At 46.1% G+C, this 15314-nt stretch overlaps 1 long non-coding RNA gene across 1 annotated transcript; it reads right to left on the bottom strand.

The window, feature by feature from the left end:
- Positions 1-3656: 3656 nt before the first annotated feature.
- Positions 3657-7206, bottom strand: LOC133088974 (uncharacterized). The gene is made up of 3 exons (XR_009700565.1): positions 6566-7206; positions 5497-5596; positions 3657-4733 (listed from the first exon to the last, which is right to left on the bottom strand). It is a non-coding gene; the product is annotated as an uncharacterized LOC133088974 (long non-coding RNA).
- Between the last annotated feature and the right edge of the window lie 8108 nt (positions 7207-15314).

Here is a 15314-nt window from a genome sequence, read left to right on the forward strand (position 1 = left end):
TGCTATTTCATCTCCTCTTTGCTTAACTAGCTTCTTCTCTTCCTATAGGTCTCAGGTTGAATTTCACAGCCTCCAGGAGGCTTCCTCTGATTACCCTTCCCTCTGTAGGTCCCCCTTAGTTACTCTCCATCTTAGCTCTTATTTCTTCAGAGTTGCAATTATTGTATTTACTAGTCTGTTTATTTGTTGATTTTGGTTTCGGTTTTTGCTTGCTTCCTGCCATTGAGAGGTCAGGTCCAGGAGGGCAGGGACTCTGATATCTGTCTTGTTCACCACTGTGTGAACAAGTACCTGTCCAGTACCTGGCTAATGGCTGATACTCAACAAACTTTGGTTTGTGAAAGAATCTGATCTACGACTCACAGACTTCAAAAACAAACTTATGGGGCTTCCCTGGTGGCGCAGTGGTTGAGAGTCTGCCTGCCAATGCAGGGGACATGGGTTCGAGCCCTGGTCTGGGAAGATCCCACATGCCGCGGAGCAACTGGGCCCGTGAGCCACAATTACTGAGCCTGCGCGTCTGGAGCCTGTGCTCCGCAACAAGAGAGCCCGCGACAGTGAGAGGCCTGCGCACCGCGATGAAGAGTGGCCCCCGCTCGCCGCAACTAGAGAAAGCCCTCGCACAGAAACGAAGACCCAACACAGCCATAAATAAATAAATAAACCCAAAGTTTAAAAAAAAAAAAAAGCTAATGTTTAAAAAAAAAAACAAAAAAACAAACTTATGGTTACCAAAGGGGAAACATGAGGCAGGGGGAGGGATAAATTCGGAGCTTGGGATTAACATATACACACTACTGTATATAAAATAGATCACCAACAAGGACCTACTGTATAGCACAGAGAACTCTACTCAATATTCTGTAATAACCTATATGCGACAAGAATCTGAAAAAGAATGGATATAAGTATATGTATAACTGAATCACTTTGCTGTACACCTGAAACTAACACAATGTTTTAAATCGACTATACTCCAATATAAAATAAAAATTAAATTAAAAAAAAAGAAACTGATTTACACAAAGAGGCTTCCTTCAGATGTCACTCCTAGATGCTGCTCTCTGCCCACGGGGAGTTCTGTCTGAACCAGGATGGGATTTCTCCTGGGTCCAGGTGGCCCACAACATGCTATGACAACAGCTACCTTCTGGCCTTCTCTTACCTTCCCTCTCTCTTCACCCCGCATCCCTCAGACTTATGGCCAGGTCTCACCCTTTAGGATGGGGTGCACTCTTGCATAGCCTACTTCTGTGAGATCCTACTTCTGGGCCACGAGTATTATTTCTGCCTGTCCTAACTGTTCCCCAGGTGAATCACTGGGCACTTCCTGCCCTCCAGTTCTTTTTCTTTTTTTTTTAAACATCTTTATTGGAGTATAATTGCTCTACAATGGTGTGTTAGTTTCTGCTTTAAAACAAAGTGAATCAGCCATACATATACATATATCCCCATATCTCCTCCCTCTTGCGTCTCTCTCCCTCCCACCCTCCCTATCCCGCCCCTCTAGGTGGACACAAAGCACCGAGCTGATCTCCCTGTGCTATGTGACTGCTTCCCATTAGCTATCTATTTTACATTTGGTAGTGTGTATATGTCAGTGCCACTCTCTCACTTCGTCCCAGCTTACCCTTCCCCCTCCCCGTGTCCTCAAGTCCATTCTCTATGTCTGCGTCTTTATTCCCGTCCTGCTCCTAGGTTCTTCAGAACTTTTTTTTTTTTTTTTTTAGATTCCATATATATGTGTTAGCATACGGTATTTGTTTTTCTCTTTGTGACTTACTTCACTCTGTATGACAGACTCTAGGTCCATCCACCTCACTACAAATAACTCAATTTCGTTTCTTTTCATGGCCGAGTAATATTCCATTGTATATATGTGCCTCCAGTTCTTTCTACGTCACCCCACCGTCCTCCACAGCAACCCAAGTCATTGATGCCTTGGAGTTTTTCTCCCTCCTCCGAAATATTCAGCTCCAAGCTTGCTCGGGATGCAGCCAGTCCTCAGGCAAACACATTCTTGCCCCTGCCCCGTGTGCTCACTTCTAGCTAAGAGCCTCTTTTTCCTGGTATCTTAAGATGAGCAAGATCCAGGAAGTCAAAACCCGAATAAGCAATCACTCATCTCCCTCATCTTCTTTCAACTGTTCTCATGTCAGCAGGAGGAAGCTGGGGAAACCCTCCTCTGCTTCCTCCAGCGTCGGGCCCAGGACCCCACAGTCTCCTGAAGGTGCCGCCCGGACCAGTGGCCCCTGGGTGGACACTGCAGCAGGTGGGCACGTGGATGGGTGGTCGCTCCGGGGAGACAGAACATCTCCAGGTCCAGTCGGCCCGGCCGCTCCCACTGGCTGGGAGTACCCCACCCCCGTGACTCATCTCTCTCGCAGAGACCTTCCTGGGCCCTGCTTCTCCAGAAGACGTGGTTTCTCCCGTCTCAGGGAGCAGCTAGGCTTTCTTCTCTCTTCGACGTCACAGTCGTCTGCTCTCTTTGATCTTGTCCTGGGTTTGAGAGGATCAGAATCTTTGACTGCCTGCTTCTTCTGTTCCTACTGGTTCTGTTTAGGAATGGAAGACTGAGGTCGGGACCACCTCTGCCTCGTTCATCCCTGTAACCCCAGCACCTAGCACAGTCCCCGTTCTTTACAGGCACTCCAGATCTTTGTGGAATGAATGATTCAGTTATTCCTGGGAACTCTTCTTTCTAAGAAGCTAAACCTGGTCCTGAACTGGTTTGTCTTCTCTTTGGACCCAGTAACCAGCTTGCGTTTGCTGCTCAAGACAGGAAGATGCACACTTCTCACTGTCTGTCCCTGGAACTGTCATCATGATGTTTTGGATAGGAATGGAATCCCAAGAAAGATTCTGATCCTCCGTGACTGTGAGATGATGCTTGTGAAGATGATGCTTGTGAACTGACTGTGAGATGATGCTTGTGAAGTGCTTGCTTTGGTGCTGGGCACTGTGTACAGGGGCAGGTATGATGAGTGGATGACGATGATGGGGAGGAGGAGGAAGAGAAGGAGGATGACAGAGGTGATGGTGATGACGAAGGTGACAATGAGGGCTCTCCCTGGCTTACTGCTAAGCTAAACTGCATTTATTTCTCAGGCTCTGGGTCATCTCCAGCACGCCCACACTCATTCCAAGGAAGCCATTAGCCACTTCCTTCTCATGACCAATTAGCACAGCCAGTGAGACCAGCCAGGTGGTGAATTGCCTGGCAAATGGAAGAAGAGCATATTCACATTTGTGTTGTTTTAAATTTCAAATCTCTGCAGTCAGGATCTCTTATCTGCTTTGTCTCCAGACTCAGGAAATGGATATTCTTGGGGTGTCTGGGAGGGACACAAATAAATCTGGAAAGAATTTTCAAATGGTTCCATGTTATGGTGATAAATTGGATGTTTCTTCCTCAAAACTAATTATCCATATCATAAAATCATACAGATCAGATTGAATTATAGGATCACCTATTTTAATTAGTCTAATTAGAGAATACTGTTGGGGAAGAAAAAACTCTTTCCTCTTTCCTCTTCCCTCTTAGGTTCTGTAGCTGGGATCTGCAAATTAGACGGACAAAAGCCAGATTAACAGGAGAAAAGGCATACAAATTTTATTTGATGTTAATATTTTTAATTTTTATGTGTATGGGTTAATATTTTAATTTTAACACACATGGAGGACTTCATAGAAAAGAAATGAAGTGGTTAAACTCAGGGGGCTTATATACCATTTTAACAAAGGGAAAAAATTTTTTGAGAAGTGAAAAGACAGAGGACAAGGGTTTTGGTTTCTAGGAGTGGTAAATCATGGGAAGGTAAATATATTGGAGAAACTAATGGAAGATAAAGCAGGGTTTTATTTATGCGGAGTCATCCTGGTGACATCTCCATCTCCAGTGATAAAGGTTGCTCTTCCCTTCCTGGTATGAGAGAGGGGAGAACATCTTCACCAGAGAAATTTATGACCTACTTTTAGGCAGATACGGGGATGGCAGATTGCCTTTCCTGTGTCTGCTTTTTCTCAATTGCCTTCAGCTCAAAATAATCCTTATGCCAAAGTGGTGTGTTTTTGGATGACGTATTTTGATCCCCTTCAATATTTTAAAAGAAATTTAGTTATATTACCCTCAAAACTATAGAAACCCAAAGTGAGAGAAAATAGAATCTTGCCCCCTGAAGACACTGGCAGATTTATTTAGGGAACAGAGAAGGATCATTTAAATCAAAATTAAATTAATAATATACAAATGAGGGCTTCTAAAATCAAGACAAACATGTTTTTCTGTTACATAAATTAGATGTTTTCCCTCTGATCTTTCTTGCTCAGCAAAACTTCCTTTACAACAGGTATGTAAATTATTACATACTTGCAACTAGTGAGGTTGAAATAAATTATGGTTGATGTGACTGCCATTATTAAAAATCATTTAGGAGGAAAAAATATCTTATTTCTAGGTTTCCTGAGAAGCTCGGTTTTAGAACCCCCGTGAATAGAGGGGACCTTCCAGGTGCCCATGACACCTCTGCACAGCCAGTCTTGTCTGTTCTGGACGGAAAGCATCAACTCCAGATCCGGCCACCTTCTGCGGTCCCGTTGTTGATGAATTTTAATGGATACTGAGACCGGCATTCGTTCATGTCTAGGACCACGAAGAGCAATGCTTATTTAGAATGTTTCCTTCCAAAAGCCCAATGTTTTTGAAATCACATTAAACGTACTCTTCCCATCTCCTGAAGCATAAAAAGAGGAAAATGAAATTAATTTCATCACAGGCATATCTCAGAGATATTGTAGGTTTCATTCTAGACCACTGCAATAAAGTGAAATCCCAATAAAGCAAGTCACACAAATTTTTTGGCTTCCCAGCGCATATAAAGTGATGTTTACTGTCATCTATTAAGTGTGCAATAGCATGAGGTCTAAAAAAACAATGTATATACCTTGATTACTTTCTTGTTAAAAAAAATGTTAACCATCATCTGAGACTTCAGGGAGTTATAATCTTTTTGCATAAGTAACATCAAAGATCACTGATCACGGACCATCATAATAAATAAAATAATAATGACAAAGTTTGAAATACTGAGAGAACTACCAAAATGTGACACAGAGACAAGAAGTGAGCAAATGCTGCTAGAAAAATGGTGCTGACAGACGTGCTCGACACAAGGCTGCCACAACCTCCAATTTGTAAAAACCGCAGTACCTGCTAATCACAATAACGTGCAAGACAATAAAAAGTATGCCGGTACATACATAAGCAAATCAGGCCGAAATCACAGAAAACTGGAGAGCTAAAGTAGAGAGTTATACCTACTGCAACATTCAAAAGACTTTTTGTCTTTGGGCTCTTAGGAGCTTCATAATTTTCATAACTTTTCAATAAACAACTCTTTAAACTAATGAAGCATAAAGGAATAAAATCAAGAGAAGAAAGCACCGTTTTCAATAACCCAAAGTTCAAATCAGATTTTAGAACGGGTGTTTGTCTACCTGCTTTAGGATGGGTCAGCACCTTAGGTCAGGACCAAGTGCCCGGACAAGGTGGACGTTTTTGGTCAGCATCCAGCTGACTGAAGTAGGCATTCCCCTCCTACAGGGTAGAAATTAAAAGATGAAACACCTAATACTAACAACATGCCAGCGGCGGCTACGAAGCTTCAGAACCACGAGGGTTTAAACGCATCCAGGCTGAGGGTGGTCTTAGCAGGAGCCCTCCCACCAGGAGGCCAGTTTAGGCAGAAAGTCTTCTGCTTCAACCCTCTCTTTTAATGGTTTCCCTGCCCTCTGCACGTCCATCCATCTACCTGCAAACAAAACACAGTCAGGCAGCTCCCAGGCTGCCGGTCCGGAAGCAGGGGCCCCCAGCGGTCACTAGGAGCTGCAGAATCGCTGCCTCAGACCAGGGGTCTGTTATCCCTGGGCTCCCACCCACAGACCCATTTTCTGGGAAGAGTAAAAGCAAAATCAAACAAAAGAGCACTATCCTCTGTTCCTTTCTTTTACATTGAACTGCTGGACTAATGGCGTTTTACAGTCTGGAGCTGAATGAGGATGACCTCAGCCAACTCCGGGCTGTATTAAAATAAATGTAAAATAAATTCAACAGGCCCTGACTCATGAGAGATAATGGAAAGTCTAACTGCTCCAGGCGAATGTAAAAGAACCAAGATGGGGTCTATTCAGCGCTGAATTATGAGCCCCAAAGATTACCCTGAAAGGCGGGCTCCATCAGGCTCGAGCAAGCCAGTCACATAGGGAATCCGAACGTTCAAGGCCAAATCCGGAGTTTTTGTCAAAATTGTCTTCCAGGACTGTAAATCCACACCCTCTCTGGACAACCTCTGGGAAATTTCACTGTGTTAATACATGCGAGGGGGCCCGCGTGTGGCGGCTTTGAAACCCATTCTTTATGTCACACCTCGACTTGTTTCCATTCCTAAAGTGGCTCTTTCCTTGGCTGAGAGCAGGCCCAGCAAATATGAGGGTGGAGAGGGAAAAGCTCCTCAAGGACCCCACCCCACCCTGCTAGGGGTAACTCCCTACCGCTTAGGAAACTTACCTGTTTCTGTGAAGGGCTCCACGTCACCGCATGGAGCCCCCAAGAGACTAAGAGGGTGCGTAAGTCTGAGCTTCAGGGTCAAGCAAAACCTAAGTCATCACTTTCCTCAAAAGTCTGAGGCCACTGATCCGATCTCAGAAGGGAACAACCAGTAAGGGCGGACGAGGGCGGTCTGATTTTGCACCTGGAGTGGGGGGTTGAGATTAAAGTGCACTGCGGGAGGGGCTGGATGGCCAAGGCCGCTTTTTGCCTGCACGGGGTCTCCGGCAGCGCCCCTAGCCCGGCACTGAACTGGGGTCTGTCCCTCTTCTCGGCCCCGCGGGGGCTCCCCCAGGTCACAGAACAGACCCAGTTACTGGATCCGTGGTCGCAAAGCCAGGATTCCCTCCCGATCTGCCGCCGCTCAGCTCAGACTACTTCCAGAGGCTCAAGTTCAGGACTTGAGTAAAAATAAACACGGGCTATAAATAAGCCGGGGAATTTCTTCAAGGCCCAACCGCGACAAGGAGAAGGTGCCACCGCACAAGTGCTCACTTGAAAATTTCTCAACGCGTAAAAATAACTTTGATAAAGGCGCGAAGACGCCTGGCTCAGGGGAAAGGAATGAAGCGGAGCCGGGAGCCCACTTCCTGCGCCGCGACCGCCGGGGCCCCTTTGGCGTGGGGGCGGGGCGGGGGGGGCGGAGGGAGCGGGGGCGGGGCGGGGCGCGCTGGCGGCGGGGGCGGGGCGGGCGGCGCACGCCCACGGGGCGGGCCCGCGTGACTCACCGCCGGCTGCCCGCGCCTTAAAAGGGCAATCGCTTCCGGTGGCCGACTTGAGGGGGGGCCCACCTCACTCCCACGGGGGTAAATGGCCCCAGTTTCCAAAGGGCCCCCACTTCCACTCCAAGGCTGACCCTGGCTCGAGCCCACATTTTTCAACCCCGTTCAGCCCCTCCCCCTCATTCCTGTGTCCCCCTCCCCCTCCTTCCCCTCTCCCTCCTCTGAGACTGTAGTTTCAGCCCTAAAATATTCTCGAGCACCTTTTCCTCCTCCCAGATCCCCATCGTTTAAAAATGCCACCCTTCAAATGATCAGCGCCCTCCTTTTCCTTTTCTTCAGCCTCAAACTTCTCCAAAGCTTAGTCTGCGCGGGCTAACCCACCGCTGTCCGGCTAGCGTCTCGCACTCTCCGCAAAGTATTCTTTTTAAAACAAGGGGATTTTATTTCAAACTTAGAGTTGCCAGAACATCACAAAAAATCTCCCCAAAACCTTCGCCCAGCTTTTCCACTTGGGAACATTTGGCACTTTCGCTTTACCATTCTCTCTCTTTCTATGTGTATGTATTTTTTTTCTAAATCATTTGCAGGTAAATTGCAGACAGCATGTCTCCTTATCTCCAAATAATGCCCAGTGTACTCTGAGCTGCCCAATCCAATGGCCTGGCATTCATCCGCTTGACCCTTCTGCCCCTGTTCTCTCTGTCTGTCTCTGTCTCTCCCTCCTCTGATTCTCCCCTTTCCTGGGCTCCTCTCCTCCCTGCCCTCATAGGTGCGTCTCTCCAGGGTCTTGCCTCCTGTCTCATTACAGCCTCTCCCTGGAGGAGACCATGGACTCTCACAGCATCAGCTGTCACCCATCCTCAGCGAGCACTGAATCTTAGCCTGGGCCCCCTTCTAAACTTCTACCTGGATGTCCACTGCTTTCCAGAAACCACTACCTGATCCCTCGAAGTCCTTCCATTTGCTGTAAAACTGGACGTGCCAAAGAACTGGGTCATGGTCCCTGCACCACCCCCCCATGCCCCTCTCTGCAGGACTCTCCAAGGGGAAACCTCCCTCTGAATTCTGCCCCCTCCAGCCTCTTGCCCAGTTCTTGGTCACACGCCCTGGCCTCCTCATTCTGACTTTCTCTCATCCACCTCCTCTGTTCCTGTGACCTGCACCTGGGTCAGACCTCCATCCTCACTTGCCTGTTGGCTGGGCTTCCCGCCTGGGGCCCCTCGCCCACCCTTCATCTCTACGCCACTATGAGAGCTGCCTTGATGCAATCCAAGGTCTCTCTTGATTGAAATCACTGCCCCCAAGGTTTTCCCATGGGGTTCCAAAAAGCAGACTCTTGGGTCCCTGAAAAGGTATTCAAATGTTGGGGTGGGGAGGGGAGCATTTTCTGGGAAAAGGCTTATACGTTTCATCACATTTTTAAAAGAATTTGTGACCTCTCCCCCAAAAGAAAAGAAACAATGGGCTTTGTGTTAAGGTTCAAATTCCTTATGGGGTCCAAGATCCCAGAAGCCAGTTACGGTGCCTCAGGCCAGTTTTCCCAGATTTGCTGGTCACGAGAGTGGACCCAAGGCAAGAGGTAGAAATTCAGACTCCTTGGCCCCATCCCCTGTGGATGCTGATTCAAAAGGTCTGATGGTGGAGTCGGGATGGGGTGGAGGGAGTCCCAGGAATCTGTATTCAACCAGCAGGCGAGTCTAATGGAGAAACACTGGGCTAGAATCAGCCAAGGACTTTCTTGCCTCCGGACCTCTGCATTCAGTGTGGCTCCCTCTTTCTGGAATTTACACTTTACCCCACTCCTCCATTGATAAATTCCTATTTATCCTCCGATGTCCAGTTCAGTGTTAGTGCCTCGAGTGAAGTCTTCCCCATCATTCTTGTGTTAGGGAGGTGAAGGCAAAGCCGCTGTAGCAAAGAGGCCCCCGAATGCAAAGGCTTAACTGGGAGAGATGCTTCTCTTCCCTCTCCCGTGAGAGCCCGGTCCGTGTGGGCTGGCGAGGAGGCCCTTCTCCCGCGGCTCACCCTTCTCATTCCTGTCATGTTGCGGGCCTTGTACGAACTGCTATGGTGGAAGCTACGTCCTCGCCAAGCCTGTCAGGCCAGAAACGGGGAAGGGAAATGGGGGGTCAAGCCTGGTGACCTGGTGTTTTAAATCCCTACCAGGACGTTGCACACCTGACGGGGGCTCACGTCAGCCAGAACTTGGTGACATGGCATGGCTAGCTGCAAGGGAGGCTGGGAAATGTGTTTCTAGCAGGGTGGTCTTGTGCCTGCCCCCGACAATCACCTGCCCTAGTAGCAATAATTGCCATCTGTCTGCTCTGTGGGAGAACCCAAGCAAAGATGTGTTAGGCACTTACTATGGGGCAGGCATTATATGGCCATTTTCTTACATTATCTTTTAATCTTTTTTTTTTATTGGAGTACAGTTGCTTTACAATATTGTGTTAGTTTCTACTGCACAGCAAAGTGAATCAGCCCTACGTATACGTATCTCCCCTCTTTTTTGGATTTCCGTTCCATTTAGGTCACCACAGAGCACTGAGTAGAGTTCCCTGTGCTATACAGTAGGTTCTCATTAGTTATCTATTTTATACATAATAGTGTGTATATGTCAATCCCAATCTCCCAGTTCATCCCACCCCACCCCACCCATTATCTTTTCATCTTCACAGTACTTTCCCCGCACTGAGACAGCTAGGAAAGACCTCCTGAGACCTGCATACTGAGACAGCTAAGAAAGACCTCCTGAGACCTGCTCTACTGAAGTCTTCTCACTTGCGGCACCGGCTTAGGTTATTTTGTTTCCATGTCTGCCTCCCCCGCTGAGTATGTGCTTAATAAATGTTATGCTAAGTGGTGAATCAGAGTGGGATTAGTAAATAAACTCGTGGAAATAACATAATGCGTCATCTCATTGGCTATTTTTGTTTATCCCCCTTTGTCCCCTGAACGAGAATTAGCTCTTGGTGCCTGCAGGAGGTCAGGCAGAGTCCGGATGCCTACCTCAGGGATGCTCTCCAGAACCCTTCCCCATCCTAACATGCTGTGTTCCTCCTCCACCTTAACTATGACTTTTTCGTTGGTGATAATTCAGAGCGTGTTCATTCTCCCACTCTATGCTGAGTGCCTCCTGGTCCCAGATCCTCTCCGGTTACTGGGGAGGCTAGGAGGAAAAGACACATCCACAAGAAAATAAACAACAGTAACTCAGACAGAGATAAGAGCTGGGAAGAAAATAAAATAAGACAAGATGAGAATTGTGTGCCTGAGGGCAGGGAAGTCCTCTCCGAGGAGATGACAATTAAACGGAGACCTGGAAGAGAGAGGGGCAGCCATGGGGGGCTTTCCCAGCAGAGAGAACAAGCTCTGGGTGGAGTATCTGAGGTTCCCCAAAGCAGCCAGAGTGGTCAGAGCAGAGCGGGTGAGGAGAGAGAGACAGGAGAACCAGGTCAGCGCCAGGTGGCATAGGGATGCACAGACCGGGGGGTGGGACCTGTTCTAATGGGACTGCAATCCACGTCCAGCTGTGAGCAGGCCAGTGATGTAATTCTATCTAGATTGTTGGACAGTTATCCCAGCTGCTGTGTGGAACGTGGATTTTGTAGAGCCGGAGTGGAGACGGGTCACACGGGGGGAAGATGTTTGAGTGGTCCCCCAAACACGTGATGGAGGCTTTGGCCAGGGTGACAGCATCAGAGGCAAGAAGTGATGGATCTGCTTTGTAGGTAGCCCATGGGTCTTGCTGAAAATGCTTCTCCCTAGAGAGCTTCCCTGTCCTCACCTCCTATGGTGTTAATACTTATTCATTACCTCCTCTGGAATAAAGGGCCCACAGCACAGGGTCTTTATGGCGATCAGTGTGATGTCACCCCTCCCGGGAGCTCTAAGGCTGCATCTCGTCTTTGACTTGGCGGATCACACTCGTGGCTGGGCTAGTCAACTTGGCCTTTTCACTCTTTGGGAGATGATCATGGACATTGGCCCTGTCTCCCTCAGGCTCAAGCCCATTAGAAAGACAGACAATGAACAAATAATGGTACAAATACACCAAAAATGCCACCTATGAGGAGAGGTGTAACACAGTGCCAGGAGGACATACAAGAGGGGCTTTGACTCACCAAGAGCGGTCAAGGGAGGCTTTGAGGAAACACTGCAGGAGCTGACACCGGAAGGAAGGGGTGGGCTGAGGGTGGAGAACATGTGGGCAGAGTCAATAGCTTGTGCAAAGGCTCGGGGCCAGGAACCTTTATCAAGCAGAGAGCAAGGAAAGTAGGATGGGTCCAAGCGTGGGTAGGTTTGTTTGCCACAGAAGGGAGAGGCATTCCTTTGTGATGTCTGGGTTGTCTGTGAGGATGAGAAAGCAGGTCAGTGGCTTGGAGAGCAGAGACGGTTTGATAAAGGTATTTATTTTTTAATTGAACTATAGTTGATTTACAATATTGTGTTAGTTTCAGGTGTACAGCAAAGTGATTCAGATATACCTATATCTATACATAGATAGATATAAATTCTTTTTCAGATTCTTTTCCATTACAGGTTATTGCAAGATAGTGAATATAGTTCCCTGTGCTACACAGTGGGTCCTTGTTGTTTATCAATTTTATATATAGTGGTGTGTATCTGTTAATCCTATACTCCTAATTTATACCCCTTCCTTTCCCCCTTGGTAACCGTGTCTGTGAGTCTGTTTCTGTGATAAAGACATTTTTAAAACAGCATTTCACAGACTACTCCTGATTTGAAGAAAAGCTATGTCACCAAAAATGTATATTTGACCTAGAGATGGTAAGTTTTATTTGATAGTTTATATTGATGATCCAAGTTCTGAAATCTGTCCACTAGCCCCAAAGCAATCATTTAAATCAGTCCAGCATGTATAAGCACCCATGGCCCTGACATCCTTGCTTAGGATTCCTGGATAGTTCCACAGAGGGAGAGAAAGAATGGCCCAGTCACTCATTCAATTGTCATTTTATCCTGGTGACAATCCCAAGCAGTTTAAAGTTTGCCAGAAAAGTCTACAGTCAAATCAAAGGAGATCATCCACGTCTCCTGGTCCAGGGACCACACCTACTACATTTTTCTTTATCAAAAAGAGAAAACAGCCCACTAAGCTAGTGAGAATCAGTTACCCACTAGAATACAGATGACCGCCCCCCCAATTTTTTTTTAAACTATTAACTTGGTGCACCTTGAAGAAAGTAAGCCCAGCCTCCCCTCCACCTCTGCCCTACTTTTTAAAAAGAGTTCACTGGGGAGAAATTGCCACATTGCAAAACTTGTGAAATGCCTGCCAGTTAGAGAAAACTTTCTATAACCTGAAGCAATATGGGTGTAAAAGCAAAATCAAAATCAACAAAAAAACTGGAGGGAGGAAGGTGCTTACGTACATCATGCTTTAAAATGCAAATAATTTTTTTTTAATTAAAAGGTAACACCTGACTTAACAGAGAAAAAAAAAATACAGGCAGAGTCAGGGCGCAAAAATTAAGATTTTTTTCTACAAACCCTAAAATCATTTTTGTTGGAGAAAAATGCCGGGGGTGGGGTGCATTAGTGCTCAATTTCAGAAGGGTAGATGTGTTGATACATAATGACATCCCAAACCCTTTAACCCTGGGGATTTATCCCAAGGAAATAATTTGAATGAAAAAAACCAAGTTGTATGCACACAGATGATTATTGCTTCATTATCTGCAATATTTTAAAGAAGTTAGATTTATTCTGGCAAGAATGGGAGTAGGGTGTCAGGTATGAGTCAAATGGTCTGATGGCATTTAGAATTGATGAAGGTGAGGAGGATGGATTAAGGGGTAGGTGAATCAGTGTAGACAAGAGATGAGGAAGGTTTGACTAAGGCTGCACCCTCAAGGTTAGAGAGGAGAACTTAGTCAAAGAGATATTTAAAGGATCATTTAAATGTGCAGGGAGAGGGAGGGAGGAATCTAGAATGACAGTTTGGGTGGATGGTGGTGAGCCCAAGAAGGAGAGTGCAAGTGAGTGAGTCTGGGGTCTGTCTCTCTGCCTGTCTGACTGTCTGGGGGCTGGAGTGAAGGGGTGGAAGGAGTAGGCAGTTCTGATGCTAAGTTTGAACCACCTATGGAATAAGGAGGCAACGGAAAATGTAGGTCTGGGCTGAGAGAGGAAGGTGGCTGGAGATAAATAACAATAAATATACGTTTTCCGTAAGATGGGGGAGGTCATGCGTGGCTCCCTCCTTTCCTCCTCTTGGTCTTCATCCCCTTGGACCTTTCAGAGGCAGCTGCTACTGCTGACCACCTTCTGGAAGGCATCTCTTCCATCAGTCCCTGAAGCCACACATCCTTCATCTCTTCTTCTACCTCTGTTTCTTTCCTTCCCGTTTTAAAAATTATTTAAAAGTAAATATTTCTCCCCAAGTAATCCATTTTTCTCCTGTAGGGAAAAAAAACTAGAAAATACAGATAATTAAAAACAAAAATTAACTCAATATTCTGTAATAGCCCACATGGGAAAAGAATCTGAAAAAGAATAGCTATGTGGAGATGTATAACTGAATCACTTTGCTGGACACCTGAAACTAACACAACATTGTAAATCAACTCCACTCCAATCTAAAAGAAAAATTAAAAGAAAAAGAAAAATTAAAGTCACAAAGCATTTTGATGGATATCCTTACAACTCTTACTCACTCTTCAAGGGCTACCTGCTAACCTCGCTGGGTTTCCTCCCCATCACACACACTCAGTACAGCCTCTTCTGATGAACGTTTATCAAAGGTGGAACTAAATAATTATTTGCAGCACTACTTTTCTAAAAAGCTGAATTGTTTAATGAATGTATTCATATAATGTTATTTTTTACCAAAATAAAACCAATTGGTAGATAATGTTTTTTAGTGTATTTTCTTCGTGTGTTAATATATCATGGATAATCTTTACACACCCATCTCAATCTATGTGATCCTTTCTGATGCTACCTAGTATTGAATTCAGCTGTATGGCTGAGCCAAAATTTCTCAACCCTTTATTAGGATATTTAAGGTAGGGACTTCCCTGGTGGCACAGTGGTTAAGAATCCTCCTGCCAAAGCAGGGGACACGGGTTCCAGCCCTGGTCCGGGAAGATCCCACGTGCCGCAGAGCTACTGAGCCCACGTGCCACAACTACTGAAGCCCGTGCGCCTAGAGCCTGTGCTCCGCAACAAAAGAAGCCACCGCAATGAGAAGCCCGCACACCGCAAGGAAGAGTAGCCCCTGTTCGCCACAACTAGAGAAAGCCCACGCACAGCAACAAAGACCTAACGCAGCCAGAAGTAAATAAATAATGAAAATAAAATAAATGTTAAAAAGAGGATATTTAAGGTATTTCCAAGTTGTTTCTAATCTACAGCTTTATACATACATCTCTACTTGCTTGTTTGATTATCTTCTAAGAATAGAATTGTTACATCAATGAATATGCCAAATTTTCAGCTTTTGATGGAGGTTGGAAAATTGTCTTCCAAAAAGTCTATCCAATTACACATCCACCTTTTTGCTTTTATAAAACTTTTTTTTTCCTGTTACAAAAATAGTGCATATTAACTATAGACAGAATGCAGACAAGCAAATACAGGAAATGTGGGGAGCCTATGATTCCAGTATGCTACTTGATAACCCCTGTTAGGTGACTTTGTCCCATATTTGTCTAGGTGGATGACCTTGGGAGTCAGACTTTGGCTTGAGAGCCAGGTTTACCATTACTGACAGGGTGGCCGCAGGTGATTGCTTAATATCTCCAAGCTTCTCTTTTCTCACCTGTAACTGAAGATGACAATAAGAGGATGGCACAGGTTGTCAGGATGCGTGGCAACGTGTAGCTCAGTGCCTGGCACATTACAAGCTCTCAAGCCGGGCTTCTTTAATTCTGCTTGCACTTTGCTTTCCTACCCCGGTGATAAAAACAAACATCTTCCCTTGTATCAAGTGGACACCTCTGGTCTCATCTTTTACCTGAGCCCCG

This window comes from Eubalaena glacialis, chromosome 3 (genome assembly GCF_028564815.1).
Source record: "Eubalaena glacialis isolate mEubGla1 chromosome 3, mEubGla1.1.hap2.+ XY, whole genome shotgun sequence".
Lineage (NCBI taxonomy): Eukaryota > Metazoa > Chordata > Mammalia > Artiodactyla > Balaenidae > Eubalaena > Eubalaena glacialis.